Source organism: Carcharodon carcharias, chromosome 2 (assembly GCF_017639515.1).
Source record: "Carcharodon carcharias isolate sCarCar2 chromosome 2, sCarCar2.pri, whole genome shotgun sequence".
NCBI lineage: Eukaryota > Metazoa > Chordata > Chondrichthyes > Lamniformes > Lamnidae > Carcharodon > Carcharodon carcharias.
In genome coordinates, this window is record NC_054468.1 from 29,977,494 (window position 1) to 29,996,713 (window position 19,220).

Consider the following 19,220-nt stretch of genomic DNA (forward strand, 5'->3'; position numbering starts at 1 on the left):
CCATATTTGTCGCTATAGCACCTTCATCATTCTACAAGACTTCTAACTGCCCAGGGTTTACGTTTAGTAACTCTGTTTAACAGGCTGCAGAGGAAAGCCACCGGAATCTGTGCGGTGCTGTCCAAAACCATGCAGACCACTGGACTTGTTGAATATGGCCAGCTTCTTGTCAAAGTCCACTGAACAGGCATGACTGGGCTGTCGGCCTTCCACAAGGTTATGATTGGAGTGACACTATAAGAGTTGTTGGTGCTTAAGCCAGACCTCCATGTGAATGCCAGGAGCCCAAGAGCTGTAACACTCCACATTTGTAGCATTGCCAGGGGTGAAGCTTCACACATGACTTCTCCAATTCACTAGAAGCACAGCATTACTTTACAAGCAGTGCTGCTTCATGCAGCCTGACCTTGGCAATGTTGCTCTAAGGTAAATGAAATGGCGCTATTTGCTGCAGAGATACCAAGACCTATCTAGAGAAGGGATTTTCACAGCTATCTCCAGAGGCTTCAGTGCGTCAGCTGAAATAATAAGCATGCCTTTAGGAGGCATTGCACACTAACTTTTTTCTGCTCAGCTTTCCACTAGCTGACCTTCCCCAGCTATTACTAAGACATGGTGGTTGGAAAATAAAACTGACAATCCAAGCTCTCCAATTGAGCAGATTGTTTGTTGCTCCAGTGCCGTGGAATCTGACCTGTGATGTATGGAGGGTGGATTCCAAAGGAGTTTTGGTGTTAAATTGCAGAATGGCTTCCTCAAACTTAATCTGGAATATAAATGTACATTAGAGCATGTTCTTGCCTGGAACTTCATTCTCTGCATGCAGATGCATAAGTGCAGTATATAACCATTACTTGTTGGCCCAGATATGCTAGAGCATAAATTAGCCTGTTATACCTTTTCTCTCTACCAACAATGTGAAATTTATATAGCACCTTTTAATGTAATGAAATGTTTAAAGGTGTTCCATAGGAATGTTATCAAACAACATTTGACACTGAGCTACTGTTATGGAGATAGGTTTGCCTTCAAGGAGGAAGGAAAGGTAGAGAGGTGAAGAGTTTTCAGAAAGAGCATACCAGAGCTTGGGACTTAAGCTGAAGGTATGGTTGACAAGGATGAGAAATTTAAAATTGAAGCATGACTGATGTAGGTCATAAACACAGGCATTAAGGGTGAGTGGGATTGGTGTGAGTTAAAATGGGGTAAATTTTGGGATGAACTCAAATACAATTTTCTACAGATTCCACCAGCATAAATTTTGTAAGATCTGTGTTGGTACACTGGTGCCTGACTGTGCTGTTATATTATTGAACACACCAAGAATGTTGTGGGGGAAGGGGGTAAGGATCTGCTTTGCTGGGCAGGTCTCAGTGTCTGCACTAATCAGGTCTTTTGGTAATTTCATTGCTGCTTATTAATTATTTCATTGAGCATGTAAATTAAATCTGTCATCTGTGATGTTGCGAAATGAATCTGTCAAAGTTGAAGACAATTATCTGATAAACTGTCATTTATCTCCTATGTTGTTGCTCATGGGTATTATCATGTGGGAAGCACTCGTGATGTTTAGCTTACTGACCTTTAAGGGCATTGCTCTAAACAGGCAAATCCAAGTAATTTTAGCTACTTACAACCTTCTGAGAGCAATTAGGGGGCCATTGTAGCTACTTATAAACATTATAGATTTAGGGACAATGAATCATTTACATTTTTCTGTGATTGTGTTACATCTGTGAACAAAGTACACTGATTGCACGTCTCCCTTAATAAGAATCTTCCTTTGGCATTTCTCAATGTGAGGCAATAACCATGCTGTTGCAAAGTAGGTGATGGGTGTGGAAGTAGAAGAGTATAATGCTGCATTTAAACATCTGCATGGAGAGAATAAAGTTCCAGGCAATAACATGCACACCTTCAGTGAAATAGCTTTTAAAGGCATCCCACGGAAGTTATCCAGGAAAGGTGATGTGCATCCCTTACATTATCATGGGTGGCTCAGTTTAAGTTGTTGAAACACTTGCATTTCAATGACTAGCAGATTATTGTGCATTTTCATGCCAATCTCCCCTTTGGATTTTTGCTCAAGATCTAATTACTTAATTTATCACTTTATTGAACTGAATTGAAAGTCAAACTATAACTTCTTTTCTTTCCCAATTTAATCTATGTCACGAAAGCAAAAAATGGAGATAGATATATCTGATGATGGAATCTGATTTAGTTGGTATGTATGATGACAGGAAGTGTGTTTAACCATAAATGTTCTTCAATTAATCATTTCAATTTTTTAATCTATTATTTTCCATCTGTTGTAAGAATAATGTGCTAATTTACATAAGTTTACTTCATTACTCAGAACCTGCTAATATAATTACAAGTCTGTTCATGATTATTAGCTCTCTTGATATACAATGATTGGATGAAACCCTCATCAATTAATCCCTCACTCACCTGCTTGCTTGTCAGTCAATAACTGCTGAACCATCATATCCTGATTGTGAATCTGTGATTGATGCATTTGGCCTCGAACTTCCCTAATATACATGGAGGAAGCAGGAGGGCTGAAGAGATAGTGCTCAGTTTTCTTTCTCAGTCCCTGTTTCCTAACTCTAATCACCTTCTGCTGTGGGAAAGAGATGCGATGTGGCCTAAAAACAGATCATTGTCCGCCTCCTAGATTAATGCAGAGAAAGCAGTATTGTCCATTGAATGGATAAACCTTCCTGCTGTCAGTCAGAACCTAAACTCAACGCTACTTCATTTCTAAGAGGCTTATCTTCCTTGAATGGGCTCTTGCAGCTCAAGTAAGAGGCGATGTAATGAAGCGTGTTTTCTAAAGTGAGAGACCTGCTGAAAAGGGGTTGGGTGGGGAGGGGGGTGGGGGGGAGAGTGCAGTGGTGGTGTGGGGGTTGAGAAAGACCCGTGCAGCTGTTATAGGGGAATCTTTGCAGACTCTTGAAAGAATCATCATCTATCTGGAAAAATAGAGGAAGAAAATCAACAGAAAAAGATCAAGTTCATATCAGCCCATCTGCATAAGTTTAGATGTATGTGTGCATATACACTTGAATGCTAGTGCATGTGTGTATTGGATGTGAAGAAGTCACTTTGTGTGTGTATGTACAGGGAGGGAAGAGAAGTTGTGTGCAAGTGCACACGTGTTCATGGGAAGGGAAAGGGAGTCACTTTATTTGTATGTGCACGTGCATATATAGGAAGGAAACCTATGTGTTGTGGAAGGGGGGGTCACTGGGGAGAGGTGTATCTTTAAAGGTACACTCGTTTATAGTCAACACAAGTACTGTACAGCCAGGGTGTTTTGTTTATCAAGCGCAATTAAATTTCTGAACGATATCGGCAACATTTTTATTTCTTCCCCCCCCCCGCCATGAATCCCTGTCAGTAACAGGCACCTACGTTGTGTACCTCCACTGAATGAAGGAAAAGCAGCCTGGTTCTTTATTTTCACCTTTTCTTGCTTTGTATTGTCTATGATTTCAAATCACAATTACCAGATTTTCCAAGTTCCATAAATAAATGCTTCCATTGTACAGCCGTAGCATTGAAATTGGCATTAGTTACTCACTGTTTTGTTTTATGGCAGGCCTAAGGGAAGCTAATGACGTGACTCGCAGTCTTCAGAGGCTCCAAAACAGAAGAAAATTGTTATAAATGTAATATTAACACTATTAAGGCAAGGGTCAAACACATTAAGCCAGGGGATAGTGCCAATGACCTCATAACTTGTGTGAGACAAAATTGAGAGCTATGGATCACTCACACCCACTATAATTAAAGTTTTTTTTTTGCAGAGTATCTTGTAGAGGGTCCTTAGTATAACATGCTAATTGCTAATTAGCAGGATACCATTTCATTATTTTAAATAACATTTATAGCAAAATCCCATTCCACATTAATAATGCAATAATCTCAAACTATCTTCTGTTTGTAAGAGATATACAGGAGGTAAAATTGGTGAATAAGTGCGCAAAGCCAGTGTGTCTTTATTTGTGTGCACCTCCACAAATCAGCTACTCACTTTACAGTCTGCCTGCTTTTCATTTCTAATCAATGGCAGAGTGTAAAATGGGCCACCAATTCACTATCAGCAGTTATACACTGTTACTCAGGAATGATTTGACCCCCAGAATCTCATGCAGAAAGGGTGAGACCAATCCAAGTTATTTGATACTTCCAAAATACACCACAGGAAAATAGCCAGCACTCAGAGGAATTATTTTGAGGAACCCTGGAATATGTGAAGTTGACAGATTGATGAATTGATATCTATATTTGTTATTTTCCTTTTTGTCGTTTTGTTTCACTGCTTTTCTCTGATCCAAATTTTCTCCTTTACCCTTACGGAAGAATAATCTGTAAATCTGCTTGCCTGTTCCTCTCAATATTGCTCGTATTTATTGATAGTTTTCTGTAAAATGGGATTGCTGCTCATAGTCTTTTCTCCTTCTCTCTCTCTAAATCCCTTCACATTTCCAAAGTACTTTAGAATCATAGAATGGTTACCATACAGAAGGAGGCCATTTGGCCTGTTATGTCCGCATTGAATCTTCACAAGTGCAATTTAGTTAACCCCACTCCCCAACCTTTTTCCTGTAGAACTGCATTTTTTTTCTCTTCAGGTTATTATCCAATTGCCTTTTGAAATGGGGTTGTGCTTGAATTCATCAATGCATTTTGGATTCAGGTCCTCCAAGATACCATTGGATTTAACAAGCTCGCCAAATATGAAACTAGCACTGTATCTCTTGAGCAGCCAAGCCTTTTGATTGGAAGATTAAAGCTCTACTGCTAGAGTTGCTTCATCATAATGGGAGTCCATCAGTTTACTGCTTGGGCTGTCAAACCCTTCAACATGGGGTACATTGCTTTACCACTAGCGTTACCACTAGAACTACTGAGAAATCTGAATGCAAGTCCATTTCTGCCATGCCTCCCATTTAAAGGATATAGTAGCTCAAGTGATAAATCTTGGAATTTTTAGGAGAAGCCAGTAGCTTCACAGTAATGCATTGCATTACACTTCTCTAACATTGGAGCATTCCATGTCCATGCAAAAAAGATCAGCAGCTATGGAAGCTTTTGGAGAAACTATTGCTTTTGTCACCTCCAGGTTTGATTTTTCACAACACCTGGTTTTCAGAGATCAACCTTGCATAAATGTAAATTCACCTAGAATCAGCACCTTATCCTCCAGAAAATCCCACTTTCCTAACACCCTAATCCTCTTGACATTCAATGGCCCTCAGAGTGCATCAATATCAAAATTCTTGTTTTCAAATCTCTTCACTATCCCCTCCAGTCCTACTTTCTAACTCCAGCCAACTGTGTATATTCTCCCATTTACTTTACTTGGCCATCAGAGGCAAAGTCTCCAACCATTCTGATCTTGCACTGTGAAAGCCTCCTCCTAAACATCTTGATTTGCTACATTTTCTCTCATCTTTAACATTTCTGCTCTTCTGTCTCACAATCCTTGACCCAACTCCACAGCTCACCTTTCCCATCATTGGCAATTTTTCCTTATCAGTCGCTCAATTTCTGAAACACCCTCTCTAACTCTGAAACAAAAACAGAATTACCTGGAAAAACTCAGCAGGTCTGGCAGCATCGGCAGAGAAGAAAAGAGTTGACGTTCTATTGAAGGGTCATGAGGACTCAAAACATCAACTATTTTCTTCTCCGCCGATGCTGCCAGACTTCTTGAGTTTTTCCAGGTAATTCTGTTTTTGTTTTGGCTCTCTAACTCTGATCCTAACAGGATCAAGAACACTGTAGGGTGGGCAGAAATTCCCCTCCAACCGAATCCTCACCCTCCCCTAACCTCCAATGCCACTCTTGGAAATTTTAGGGGTAAATAGTTGCCACCAATGGTGATACATCAAGTCAGGTTGTCTTGTTTCTGTTAGGTCATTTTGTGTCATCAAGAATAATGGACATTTTAGCATGACTATATTGAAAGCAAAAAATATCTGTACTTTGAATTGGCCTTAGAGTGGGGTGTGGACACTGCCAATCTTGGGAAAAGCTCACTATCAGCTGGGCATGCTGTACACTGAGTTGGTCCAGATCAGTTCTCAACCTAGTTCAAACTTCGAACCCCCATTACAAGTGGACCCTTTCTGGAGTTCACCCTGTCATTAGCTTGATGGAACACCCTAGCATGGAAGTAGAGAACTGACCTGGTGAACATCTGTGCTTATGTTCTGTTTTGAATTTGTTTAGGCGTTCTTTGCAGCTCAAGATTGATGAAAGTGAATAACTTTATTTTGTATCGAACACAACAGTTGCGCACAGGAGCAATCATCAGTTTCCACTCTCGGCTAACTGTTCCACCTTGGAAGTTTTTATGTTTGGAAAGGTCTGTTTCTAACTAGTCAATTAATTGAGATATAATCAGACAAAGGATTGTGTAACATACAAATCTAAACTAATGCAGACACTTGTGTTAATTTTAACACTACGCACCCGGTGGAACTCAGCAAGGTTGCTAATTAAATCCCAGCAGTTAATTATCCACTTGGATTTGACGTTTGCCCACTGCCTATGGACTTAATTGCGGGATTCTGAAGGGAGTTGAAGTGCTTGGTGAAAGCAGGCAGGGGCCTCAAATTTATGCAAATTACTGTCTTATTGCAACAAAAGAACCCCACTTACATTTTAACCCACACAAAACCAGCAAAGCAACCATAACATTGTAAGGTGAAAGCTTGTTGGCAGCTGTCAGGAGGGCACATAGGCTAAAGGTAAGTGGAAAACGTTCTATTCTGGTATTGGGAGGTGCAAGTGTGATTGAGGGGCATGTAGATGAGGCTCAGGAGTTAAATTACCCTGGGTATCAAAATAGGGATAGTCAGTGCACTGTACACACACCTTGCCTCCTGGGAATTCAGTGTTCTTCCACAAGAGCCACCAAATGATTCCACTAGTACTTAAAAGATTTTCCATCACATCTAGCACACCATCCTTATGAGAATCCAGCATTTTGCTGCCAGAGCTACTGATGCTTCCCATTTGGAAATCTAGAACACTATTTGGGAATCCAAAATCACCCCAATAGGAGCCTATAGTGCTCTTACACCAGACGTACTATGATCCCTCAATGGATGCCAAGAACATTATCATTAGACCTATCAGTCCACCTGATGAATTATCAGAATTCTAACTCTAATGGTGCTAACTTCTTCAAATCGGATTCCAAAACTTTTCTGACATATTGCTGAAAAAGACACATGCTATTGAAGCTTTTTGTCCTGCTCTCATCAGAGCAATTTGCAAGAATATCAAATTGTAAAGGCAACAACAATTTATACTGCATGAGAAGAGAGTGATCATTGGTTGGCAAGTGGACTATAATTGGTAAAGGTGTTGCCATGGAGAATGCACCAGCTAACTTAAAACTGACGGTTAACAGCAATTAACGATGCTACCAAATATGTGGTAGATCTCTCTGACCATGTACCTTCTGAAAGCAAAGAATTTGTTCTCGTGCATGGTTTCAATTTTGGTGTGACTTCATCCCACATCAAACGGGAAGAAGTATTTGCTAAGGTTGAACTCTTGTACTCCCAGCTATCCCGCCACAAACCAGTGTGTACTGAAGATGCTGAATCCTCAAAAGTGCACCTAGCTGGACCAGCATACACATATTGTGGGATTCTGAATGGCTTGGCTGATTTTCTTATGCAACACAAATGCCTGGTAGAGTTGCAAGGCCTAAAGGCCAACGCAGGCAAATAAACCTGTAAACCCAACAAAGGGACTGGAATAGTCATCCTTAACAAGTGTGACTATATCAACAAAATGCACGCCTTTCTTAACGACTGAACCAAATTCTTATCTGTTGGACCTGCTGCTCAGCATGATCGGATAACTGTGTTCAAAAGCAAGCTCAAAAAAAAAGCTTGTTGGACTTGTGTAAGAGCAATGAGCTGTTGGGTGGTATATATGATAGGATTCACCTTCATGGCTCACTGGGTCCGCGTATGTATGGGCTGCCAAAGACACAAAATGATGTCCCTATTCGCCCTATCCTATCTATGACTGGTTCTGCACAACATGAATTGGCCAAATGGTTGGGTGAGTTGCTACAGCCAGTTTTGAGCAAGTTATCCGCATACATGGTGAAGAATTCTTTCACATTTGCGAAGACCATAAGGGACTTGCAAACTGATACTGATACTGTATCCATGTGCTCATTTGACATTGCTAGCCTATTCGCCAAAGTACTGCTCATAGACATTTGTACCATAGCACCATATCATGGCGATCTAGATGTACTGCCATTGTCTGAATCTATAGTCATTGAGCTCATGAACTCAGCAACTCACGCAGTTGAGTTCAGTTTTAATGACACCATGCATGCCCAATAGATGGTGTTGCCATGGGATCTCCTCTAGGCCCAGCTCTTGCAAACATCTTTTTTGGGTTCCACAAGAAATGTGTCTTCAATGGAATGACATCCAACCTCCTACCCCTTGTACATTTCTGTTATATAGATGATACGGTTGCTATATTTGAATCTGCAGCTGCTTCTAAGAATTTCCTTACACACCTTAATGGTCCTGTGCTCAAATTCACCTTTGAAATAGAGCAGTCAAATTAGCTCCCTTGATGTGCTAGTTAAGAATTCTGTCAGCGGGTTCTCTAATACCGTCTACTGCAAGCCTACTTTCACAGGTCAATATATGCGTTGGGACTCCTAGAGTTTCACACACTATAAGATTGGCCTTATCGGCAACCTCATAAATAGGGCCTAAGCCATTTGTTCACCATGCAAGTTTGATGCTGAAATAGGGCACATCAAAGACATCCTGCGGGATAATGTCTACCTTGGTCGGATCATTGCTCACTGTATATCACGCAAACTCATGAATAGGCCTAAGGCTCCTACATTTGGTCTTGAAAAGTGCCCAGTCTACCTCAGATAATCCTGAAAGGGTAAGATATCTCATGAATTTGAACAACAGGTGAAATTCACGCTGCTACTATACTGTAGCAACATGAGTGGTATTCGGCACTAGTAGGATGCTACCGTCAAGCCAAAAAGGCGTTCTACCTATCACACAAACGGGTAGTGTGGTATATGACTTTCAGTGTCATTGTAATACTAAGTACGTAGGCCATACATCCCAAAGACTAGTGGATCAAATCAAAGAGCATGCCCCTACAGCTGTTCGCAACAGGCAAAGTACTGACCATACCCAACCAGTATGTGGTTGCAAAACTCAAAACATAGGGAAGGATTTTCTGGCCCCACCAGCAGCAAATATCATCATGGGCAGGACAGGAAAATTTAGAGAATAGCCAAATAGGCCAATCGCCAAATGTTCCCATCCCACCCACGACAAGACACACCGCTCATGGGGCTGGAAAATCCTGACCAACGTTAGATGTGATTCAGCAATTGGACAACATTTGCTAAACAATCCTGGGTGTGCTGAGAATTACACTGACAACCAATTTAAGGTTATCAGTTGGGCTCGCAATGTGGCTCACTTACGCTTGCTAGAAGCCATATATATTAATACACAGTGGCCTGTCCTTTGCAGACAGAAGGAACACTGCTTTTTTTTCAATTAAACAAAATAGGCAACAGCCATTCCCTGGTTCATGCCCCTGTGCAATGCCTTGATCAATTAGTGTCAACTTAGTTTGAATTTAAACAAATCTTGGCAGTTAACTGCCATTTATCATTAACTGATGCATTCTCCATAGCAATACCTCTACCAATCAGAGTTCATTTGCCAACCAATGACCACTCTCTTCTCATGCAGTATAAATTGTTGTTGTCTTTACAATTTGATATTCTTGCAAATTGTCCTGATAAGAGCAAGACGAAAACCTTCAACAGCACGTGTCTTTCTTCAGCAAAACTCAAGTCCTGTACTACTAAACTACTATTTTCTGATAACGTTATTCTGATTTTGCTTAAACTTTCATAATTTTGGTATGTATCTCTTGTCGTGTGGAATATAGATTTGGAGCTAACCAAGTCAAAAGTTATAAAGTCCCCATAAGCTGAATACCAAGGATTGTAAGCAAAAAGCGTGAAGACAATTTAAGTTCTGTTCCCAGTGGGCTCAAACCTCAGCTGTGCAGCATGATCTGTCCTTTTCAATCTGGTGATGATGAACAATACTATTTCTGGGAGTCTTACCAGGAGGATTGATTGACATAGAACGCGAAATATGAAAAAGTCACACCAGTGCAGTATAAGGGCAATTTTCAAACAAAGCTTGAGTTTTCTTCAGGGAGTCCAGAACACCTACTTCACCCCTGTCTCATCTCAGTTGTTGCTGCATCTGGGTGGTAAATGGAAAAGTATTTGGTAGACGGGCATTCTCTAACTTTGTTGAGAATAAAATTACAAAATCACAAAAACACCCAAAACGGTTTCATCTACCTTGAACTTTGTCTGTCTCACTGCCTGCTACAACCGTAAAACAATATTATTTTAAATAACGAAGAGAAAAGGCTGCAGGCTTAATGCGAGGTGTTTCTGACAATGCGCTCAATATAAACAAGCATTTACCAGCCTGTAATTTGTTCAACAGACAACAATCAAACTGCAGGCAACTTTCAGAATTTTTGCTCTGGTTCAGTGGTAGCACTTTAACAGGTTGAATTGAAAGGTCCTGGGTTCAAGTCCCGCTCTGGAAGTCTGAGGCTGACACTCTAATGCATTGCTGAGGGAGTGCTGCACTGTTGGCGGTATTGTCTTTCAGACGAGCTGTTGAACAAAGACCCTCCATTAGCTTTCTCAGGTGGTTGTAATGGCACTATTTGAAAAAGGGCATGGAGATTTCTCTGTTTCCAACAGCAATGCTTAACTCTTGAGTAAAATTATAGGAAAAAGATTATTTTTTAATTCTAACATTGGTGTTTCTGGGATGCCTCTTATATCGAGTACACTTCACAAAGTAGTTAATTGGCTGTAAGTCACTTTAAGACACCCTGAAAGGCATTGTGGAGGTGCTATATAAATGCAAGTTCCTTCTTTTCTTACTTGAGGAGATATAGATCTGTGGTAACCAGAGGACAGTATCTTACTATAACACATCAGTTCATATCATTCACTGTTCCGTGACTAATGCCACAAGAACCACTGGTTTATTAGATTTCTCAGTGTGTCATTTAATCTACTGAATACAATTTTTGCCTCTGCTTTTACTTTCCAGTCTGCTTTTGGTCAAGCAGACAAGAGGAGATGTTTCTCAGAAATATTTTGGCTTGTGGATCTTGTATAAATATTTGCAATCAGGTGAGGAGAAGTAGAATGGTACCCCTCTTTTCTTGCTGCTTGTCTGACCACAATGGTTTTTTTAAAGGATATGCTTGCCAATTTGCTGAGTTTAACTGCTTAAGTGCTGTGACTGTAAAATACACACATGTAAGACAGGTCTCCTAGAGTTTTTAAAAAGTAAAGAGGATTGTAGTTATTGTAGTTAACCCGGTCTAAATAAGATAATAAATAAATGCCCCGACTTTCACGCACACACACTTGCAGTTCACACACATATACCAATGAGTTACGGAGTGAGAGGATAGAATAAACAGGCTATTTTGAGTTGGATAAAAGTTAAAGATATATGGGTCTTGTAGATTGATGACTTGGATGATTCCAGGCAGGCTCGGGATTCGGCATCAAGGCAGGTTAAAGATGTTGGTGGTCGTTGTATATTGTCTTCCAGAGACGACAGCTGTAGGATTGATTTTCTTTTAAGCTTCTCTGCTGCGGCACATGGGTAGTCAGACAGCAGATAGGGTTCAAGCTTGCAAGATGGGTGGAGAGAGAGGGAGAGGGAAAGAGAAGGAGAGAGAGTAAGTGTCCACTTGGGACCCTGGCTCTTCTATGCTTTTGGTTTCCAAATTACTTGTTTGTTCTTACTACTTGGAGCAAATAAGATATGTTATCTGAAGTCAGTTTCAATCATGTGACCACATGATCAATACATCCATTGTCTACATAAATGACTTGAAGTTAGTAGCCATTGTTCATATCTAATTATGATGAAATGGTTTCTCTGCAGCTCTCTTTGTTAAGTGTCAAGCTCGGAGAACTGGGGTCTAGACTTTGAGTTTTAGTAAATGAACAGACAATAGGAGGTGTGAATTCCACAAATGGTTTTGTCTCAGCTGTCCATTCAAGGGAGGGCAGAAATTACAAAAGTCACCTGACTCTCAGCCATCTTAATTGCTTGATGTTTTAGTTCTTTTAAAACTCAGTCAGTGATTTTCAGCCCGTAAATACATAATTATTTTTTATATAGCATGGCTTCATAGGATCAAAATCAATGCAAATCTGGATATTCCAAAATTGACTCTTCTAATTGCAATCCATCCTTTGTCACACAAAATTCCTAGTTCAGCCATTTGAGAAGCAAAAATTCATTGCACTAATTCTCCATAATTTGTGTAATTTTTCAGCAAATTGTGTAAGCTCAGTTGGTTAAGAATTTTTTATTTCATGTGATGTGGTGTTGCTGTCCCACGCAAAGCAAGACAAATGTATTTTGGCCAATTATCTGCAAATCAGTTTAATCTCAATCATCAGCGAAGTGATGGAAGGCGTTGATGATAGTGCTATTAATTAATCACCAATAACGTGATCACCAATGCTCAGTGACTGTTCTGTCAGGACCAACATTCCCTTGAATATTTTTGGATTGCAAAAGTTATTTGTTTAGGTGTGCAGTTCGTAGTAACTTAAAGTGGCCAACTTGTGAGCAGCCTGCACAAGGTCTTAGAGGTTGCTGCACAGCCATGCAGCTTACAAGAAATGTGGCTAGGAAAGTTCAGCTCCAAACCTCATTACATGACTGGAAAGGTGCACAAAGAGCTGAATTCCAGAGGTGAGGTGAGAGTGAATGCTCTAGACGTCAAGACAACATTTGGCAATGTGGCATGAAGGAGCCCTGGAAAGGAGTCCACTGGCAGGAGTCATCCTAAGCACAAAGGAAGGTGGTTGTGGGAGCTCAAACATCTCAACTTCCAGGACATCACCACAGGAGTTCCTCAGGGTAGTGCGTTTGCCTGACCATCTTCAGCTGCTTCATCAATTAGTTTGCCTCCAACATAAAGTCAAGAGTGTGGATGTTCAATTCTATTCACATTATCTCATCAGCTAATGTAAGCAGCCCATGCCCACGTGCAGCAAGATCTGGACAAACAGACTTGGGCTGATAAATGACATGTAACATTCATGCCACACAAATGCCAAGCAATGACCATCCCCAACATGAAATAATCTAATCATCTCCCTTTAACACTCAATAGCATTATCATCATTGAATCCCCGACCATTGTTAACTTATCAAATATAACTGGGTCAGCCACATAAACACTGTGGTTACAAGAACAGGTCAGAAGCTGTGTATTCTGCAGTAAGCAACTCATCTCTTGACTCTCCAAACTCTTTCCACCATCTATGAGGCATAAGTTTTTTTTTATTAATTCAAGGGATGTAGGCTTAACTGGCTAGGCCAGCATTTATTGCCCATCCCTAATAGCCCTTGATAAGGTGATGATAAGCTGCCTTCTTGAACCGCTGCAGTCCATGTGGTGTATGTACACCCAAAGAAATGTTAGGGAGGGAGTCCCAGCATTTTGACCCAGCGACACTAAATGAATGGCAATATATTTCAAAGTGAGGATGGTGAGTGACTTGGAGGGGAACGTCCAGGTGGTGGTGCTGCCACATATTTGCTTTCCTTGCCCTTCTAGGTAATAGTGGTCATGGGTTTGGAAGGTGCTGTCTAAGGAGCCTTGATGTGTTTCTGCAGTACATCTTGTAGATGGTACACACTGCTACCTCTGTGCATCGGTGGTGGAGGGAGTGAATGTTTGTGGATGGGGTGCCAATCAAGAGGACTGCTTTGTCCTGGATGGTGTCAAGCTTCTTTAACATTGTTAGAGCTGCACTCATCCAGGCAAGGGGAGAATATTCCATCAACTCCTGACTTGTGCCTTGTAGACTGTGGACAGGCTTTGGGGAGTCAGGAGGTGAGTTACTTGTTACTGACCTGCTCTTGTAGCCACAATAGTTATATGGCTCATCCAGTTCAGTTTCTGTCAATGGTAACTCCCAGGATGTTGATAGTGAGGGATTCAGCGATGGTAATGTCAGTGAATGTCAAGTGGTGTTGGTTAGATTCTCTCTTGTTGGAGATGGTCATTGCCTGTGACGCAAATGTTACTTGCCACTTGTCAGCCCAAGCCAGCATGTTGTCCAGTCTTACTGCATTTGGGTATGGACTGTTTCAGTGTCTGAGGAGTTGGGAATGGTGCTGAGCTTTGTGCAATCATCAGCGAACATCCCCACTTCTGACCTTATGTTGGAAGGAAGGTCATTGATGAAGTAACTGAAGATGGTTGGGTCTGGGACACTACCCTGCAGGAACTCGTGCAGTGTTGTCCTGGAGCTGAGATGATTGACCTCCAACAACCACAACCATCTTCTTTTGTGCTAGGTATGACTCTAACCAGTGGAAAGTTTCCCCCTGTTTCCCATTGACTCCAGTTTTGCTAGGGCAACTTGATGCCACACTTGGTCAAATGCGGCCTTGATGTCATGGGCAGTCACTCTCACCTCACCTCGGGAGTTCAACTCTTTTGTCCATGTTTGAACCAAGGTTGTAATAATGTCAGGAGCTGAGTGGCCCTGGCAGAACCCAAACTGAACATCAGTGAGCAGGTTATTGCTAAACAAGTGCCGCTTGATACCACTGCTGATGACCCCTTCTATCATTTTACTCCTGACTCCCCAAAGCCTGTCCACAATATACAAGGCACAAGATGTTCGAGAGTAGACTGATGGGATGATAATTGGCTGGGTTGGATTTGTCCTGCTTTTTGTCTACAGGACATACCTGGGCAATTTTCCACATTGCTGGGTAGATGCCAGTGTTGTAGCTGTGCTGGAACAGCTTGGCTAGGGGCACGGCAAGTTCTGGAGCACAAGTCTTCAGTACTATTGCCGGAATATTGTCAGGGCCCATAGTCTTTGCACTATCCAGCACCTTCAGCCGTTTCTTGATATCACATGGAATGAATCGAATAGGCTGAAGACAAGCATCTGTGATGCCGGGGACCCCCAGAGGAGGCCGAAATGGATCATCCACTTGGCATTTCTGGCTGAAGATTGTAGCAAATGCTTCAGCCTTATATTTTGCACTGATGTGCTGGGCTCCCCCATCATTGAGGATGGGGATATTTGTGAAGCCTCCTCCTCCAGTGAGTTGTTTAATTGTCCACCACCATTCATAACTGGTTGTGGGACGACTGCAGAACTTAGATATGGTTGTGGGATCTCTTAGCCCTGTCTATCACTTGCTGCTTTTGCTCTTTGGCATGCAAGTAGTCCTGTTTTGAAGCTTCATCAGGTTGACCCCTCATTTTTAGGTATGTCTGGTGCTGCTCCTGACATGCCCCCCTGCACTCTTCATTGAACCAGGGCTGATCCCCTGGCTTGCTGGCAATGGAAGAGTGGGGGACATGCCGGGCCATGAGGTTACAGACTATGGTTGCGTACAACTCTGCTGCTGCTGATGGCCCACAGCGTCTCATGGCTGCCCAGTCTTGAGTTGTTAGATCTGTTTGAAATCGTTCACATTTAGCACCATGGTAGTGCCACACAACACATGATGGAGGGTATTTTCTACATGAGGATGGGACTTTGGGTGGGATTTTCCATGCCCACCTGCCGCCAGGATCTTCTGGTCTCGCCGCAAGTCAATGGACTCCTGGCTGGGGCATCGCCTCACCCGCGGCAGGTGCTGCCTGCGAAGGGGCCAGAAAGTCCCAGCCTTTGTCTCCACAAGGACTGAGTGGTGGGCACTCCTACTGATACTGTCATGGACAGATGCATCTGCCACAGAGAGGTTGGTGAGGTGAGGTCAAGTGTGTTTTTCCCTCACCACTTGCTGCAGGCTCGGTCTAGCAGCTATGTCATTTAGGACTCAGCCAGCTCGGTCAGCAGTGGTGTGACCCAGCCACTCTTGGTGATGAATATTGAAGTCCCCCACCCAGAATATATCCTGTGCCCTTCCACCTTCAGTGCTTCCTCGAAGTGATGTTCAACATGGAGGAGCACTGATTCATCAGCTGTGGATGGGTGTTATGTGGTAATCAGCAGGAAGCTTGCCCTTGAGACTTAATGGGGTCCAGAGTCAATGTCGAGGACTCCCAGGGCTCCCTTCCGACTGTATACCACTGTGCCGCCACTTCTGCTGGGTCTGTCCTCCTGGTGGGACAAGACAGACCCAGGGATGGTGATGGTGGTGACTGGGACATTGTCTGTAAGGTATGATTCCATGAGGGTGACTATATCAGGCTGTTGCTTGACTAGTCTATGAGACAGCTCTCCCAATTTTGGCCCACAGCCCCCCAGGAGGATGTTGCAGGGTCGACAGGGCTGAGTTTGCAGTCGTCATTTCTGTTACCTAGGCTGATGCCAGGTGGTCCATTCGGTTTTATTCCTTTGAGACTTTTTAGGCGTATGATACAACTCTGTAGACCAGATTTCCTTCCCTGAAGGACATAATGAACCAGGTGGGTTTTTACCGACAACCGACAATGATTTCATAGTCATAGTCATCATTACACTTTTAATTCCAGATTCTTATTGAATTCAAACTTCACCATCTGCCGTGGTGGGATTCCAATACTAGCCCAGCAACAATACCACTATGCCATTCGCCTCCCCTTAAAGTTGGGAGTGCAATGGAATACAGTCCACTTGCCTGGATCAGTGCAGCTGCAACAACACTCAAGAAGCTTGACATCATCCACAACAAAGCAGGCCGCTTGAGTAGTGTCCTTGTACACCAATCACTGAAAGCAAGCGTACAGGTGCAGCAAGCAGTTAAGAAGAAAAACGGCTTCATTGTGAGAGGGCTTGAGTACAGGAGCACGGATGTCTTACTGCAGCTGTACAGGGCCTTGGTGAGACCACACCCGGGCCTGAATTTTCAGCTTGGCGGGCGGACGAGCGCGATTGGCAGGCCCGGGATCAGCCGGGAAACGAACTGCTGACCGTGATCGGCACCCCCACCCTGGACCGCGATTTCACACTGGCTGGCCAATTAACGGCCATCCAGCGTGAAACGTGCGCTGAGGAGCTCAGCACTGCTGGGGTGGGGGCAGGCGATGATGTCAACACGGGTGCAGGCCAGCGCTGTGAGAAAGCTCCCTGAAGACAGGGAGCTGCTTCAGGGAGCTGAAGACCTGAAACAGCAAAAATAAAGATTTCAAAAGCTGAGAAAAAACGTCCAGGCATCATAATCAGTCACCTGAAAATTTAGCTTATGAAAATGCTGTCCACAGAAATCTATTTATATTTTACTTCATCATGGAAATCTCATCCCGCCTTGTGGATGAGGTTTGGTGAAAAATGCAAAGGCCACCTGGCCAATTTACCTGTCCGCCAAGCATAAGGTTGGACGGGCTACGTAAAATGACAGATAATTGCACCGTTAATGTGTTTAATTGCCCTCTTAATTGTCGGCGGGTGCGATTCTGACTTTGCCGCGTGCCCGCTGACTGAAATATCGTGTGAGCGCACTATAACGCCAGGACGCTCGCCCGACGTCATCTCGCCCAGTTTCACGCCTGATCGAGTTGGGTGCGTACCCACTCGATCAGCATAAAATTCTGCTCCTGGAATATTGTGTGCAGTTTTGGTTTCCTTACCTAAGAAAGGATATACTTGCCATAGAGGGAGTGCAGCCAAGGTTCACCAGACTGATTCCTGGGATGGCAGGATTGTCATATGAGGAGAGATTGGGCTTGTGTTCACCGGAGTTTCGAAGAATGAGAGGGAATCTCATTGAAATGTACAAAATTCTGACAGGGATGGACAGACTGGATGCAGGGAGGATATTTCCTCTGGCTGGGGATTTCTAGAACCAGGGGTCACAGTCTCAGGATACAGGGTAGACCATTTGGGACAGAGATGAGGAGAAACTTCTTCACTCAGAGGGTGGTAAACCTGCGGAATTCTCTACCACAGAAAGCTGTGGAGGACAAGTAATTGAGTATATTTAAGAAGGAAATAGATAGGTTTCTAGACTCTAAAAGCATCAAGGGGTATTGGGGAGTATGCCATTGAGATAGAGGATCATCCATGATCATATTGAATGGTGGAGCAGGCTCCAAGGGCCGAATAACCTACCCCTGCTTCTATTTTTCTATGTTTCTATGTTGTACCTATCCTCCACCTTTAAAATTTATTCGCTCCACCATTGGTGCATCATGGCAGTGGTGTGTTGCATCTACCAAATGCACTGCAGCAACTCGCAAAGACTTCTTTGACAGTACCTCCCAAGCTTGTGCTCTTCACCATCTAGAAGGACAAGGGCAGTGAGTGCATTGAAACACCACCATCTCCAAGTTCTCCTCCAGACACCATTCTGACTTGGAAATATTCATCACTGTTCCTTCATTGCCACGGGCAAAATCCTGGAACTCTCTCCCTAACAGCACTGTAGGTGAACCTACATCACATGGACTGCCATGGTTCAAGAAGGCATTTCACTGCAAATTCTTGAGGATAGTTAGGGATAGGCAATAAATGCTGGCCCTGCCAGCGATACCCACATCCCATGAATGAATGAAAAAATGTATGCGGTTGACGGCAATGCTGAAATTGGCAGTAAAGAGGTAATGTAAAACCCCGAGTGCATTGGAAAGCAGAGGCAGTGAACACCAGCCAAAGCTGGTGGTTTCCACTTGCACGTTTGACAGCAGAGCTGCTTTTGCCTTGTGGGTGATGGGTGGAGGGGGTGGGGAGTGGGGCGGGGGTCGCAAAAGAGGCTTTGATGTTACATTATCAGAACACTACAGGCAGAATTTTATGGCCCTGTTGGTGTCAGGCGCATGGTAGGTGGGGTGGGGGGACAACAACATGGAGAGAAGGCCAGAAATCAGTTTCATGCCAGTTTGCGATTGTCTGCTCCACCCGTCAATGGCGAGCATGTTTCCCACCGCCGCATGTTGGGAACATAATTTCAATACTTTGGCATCTCATTATAAGCCTTGCTCATAGGAAATCATCCCCCCACGCTGGATCACCCAGGTTCATGCCGATGTGTTTCACAGCTGTCCACAAGCGACGTGCACCTGGTGAACTGCACTTCGCTCGGGACTTCGAGGTTTGTTTGCCTACCTTTCTTCAAGCAACACTCACGGTTATCAGTGCC

The 19,220-nt window shown here is 43.1% G+C and overlaps 1 protein-coding gene across 4 annotated transcripts in view; it reads left to right on the forward strand.

Annotated features, from left to right (window-relative positions):
* The window catches only part of mecom (MDS1 and EVI1 complex locus), an 837,494-nt gene that overhangs the window by 129,114 nt on the left and 689,160 nt on the right, over positions 1-19,220 (forward strand). The gene's annotated exons all lie outside the window — the stretch shown is intronic.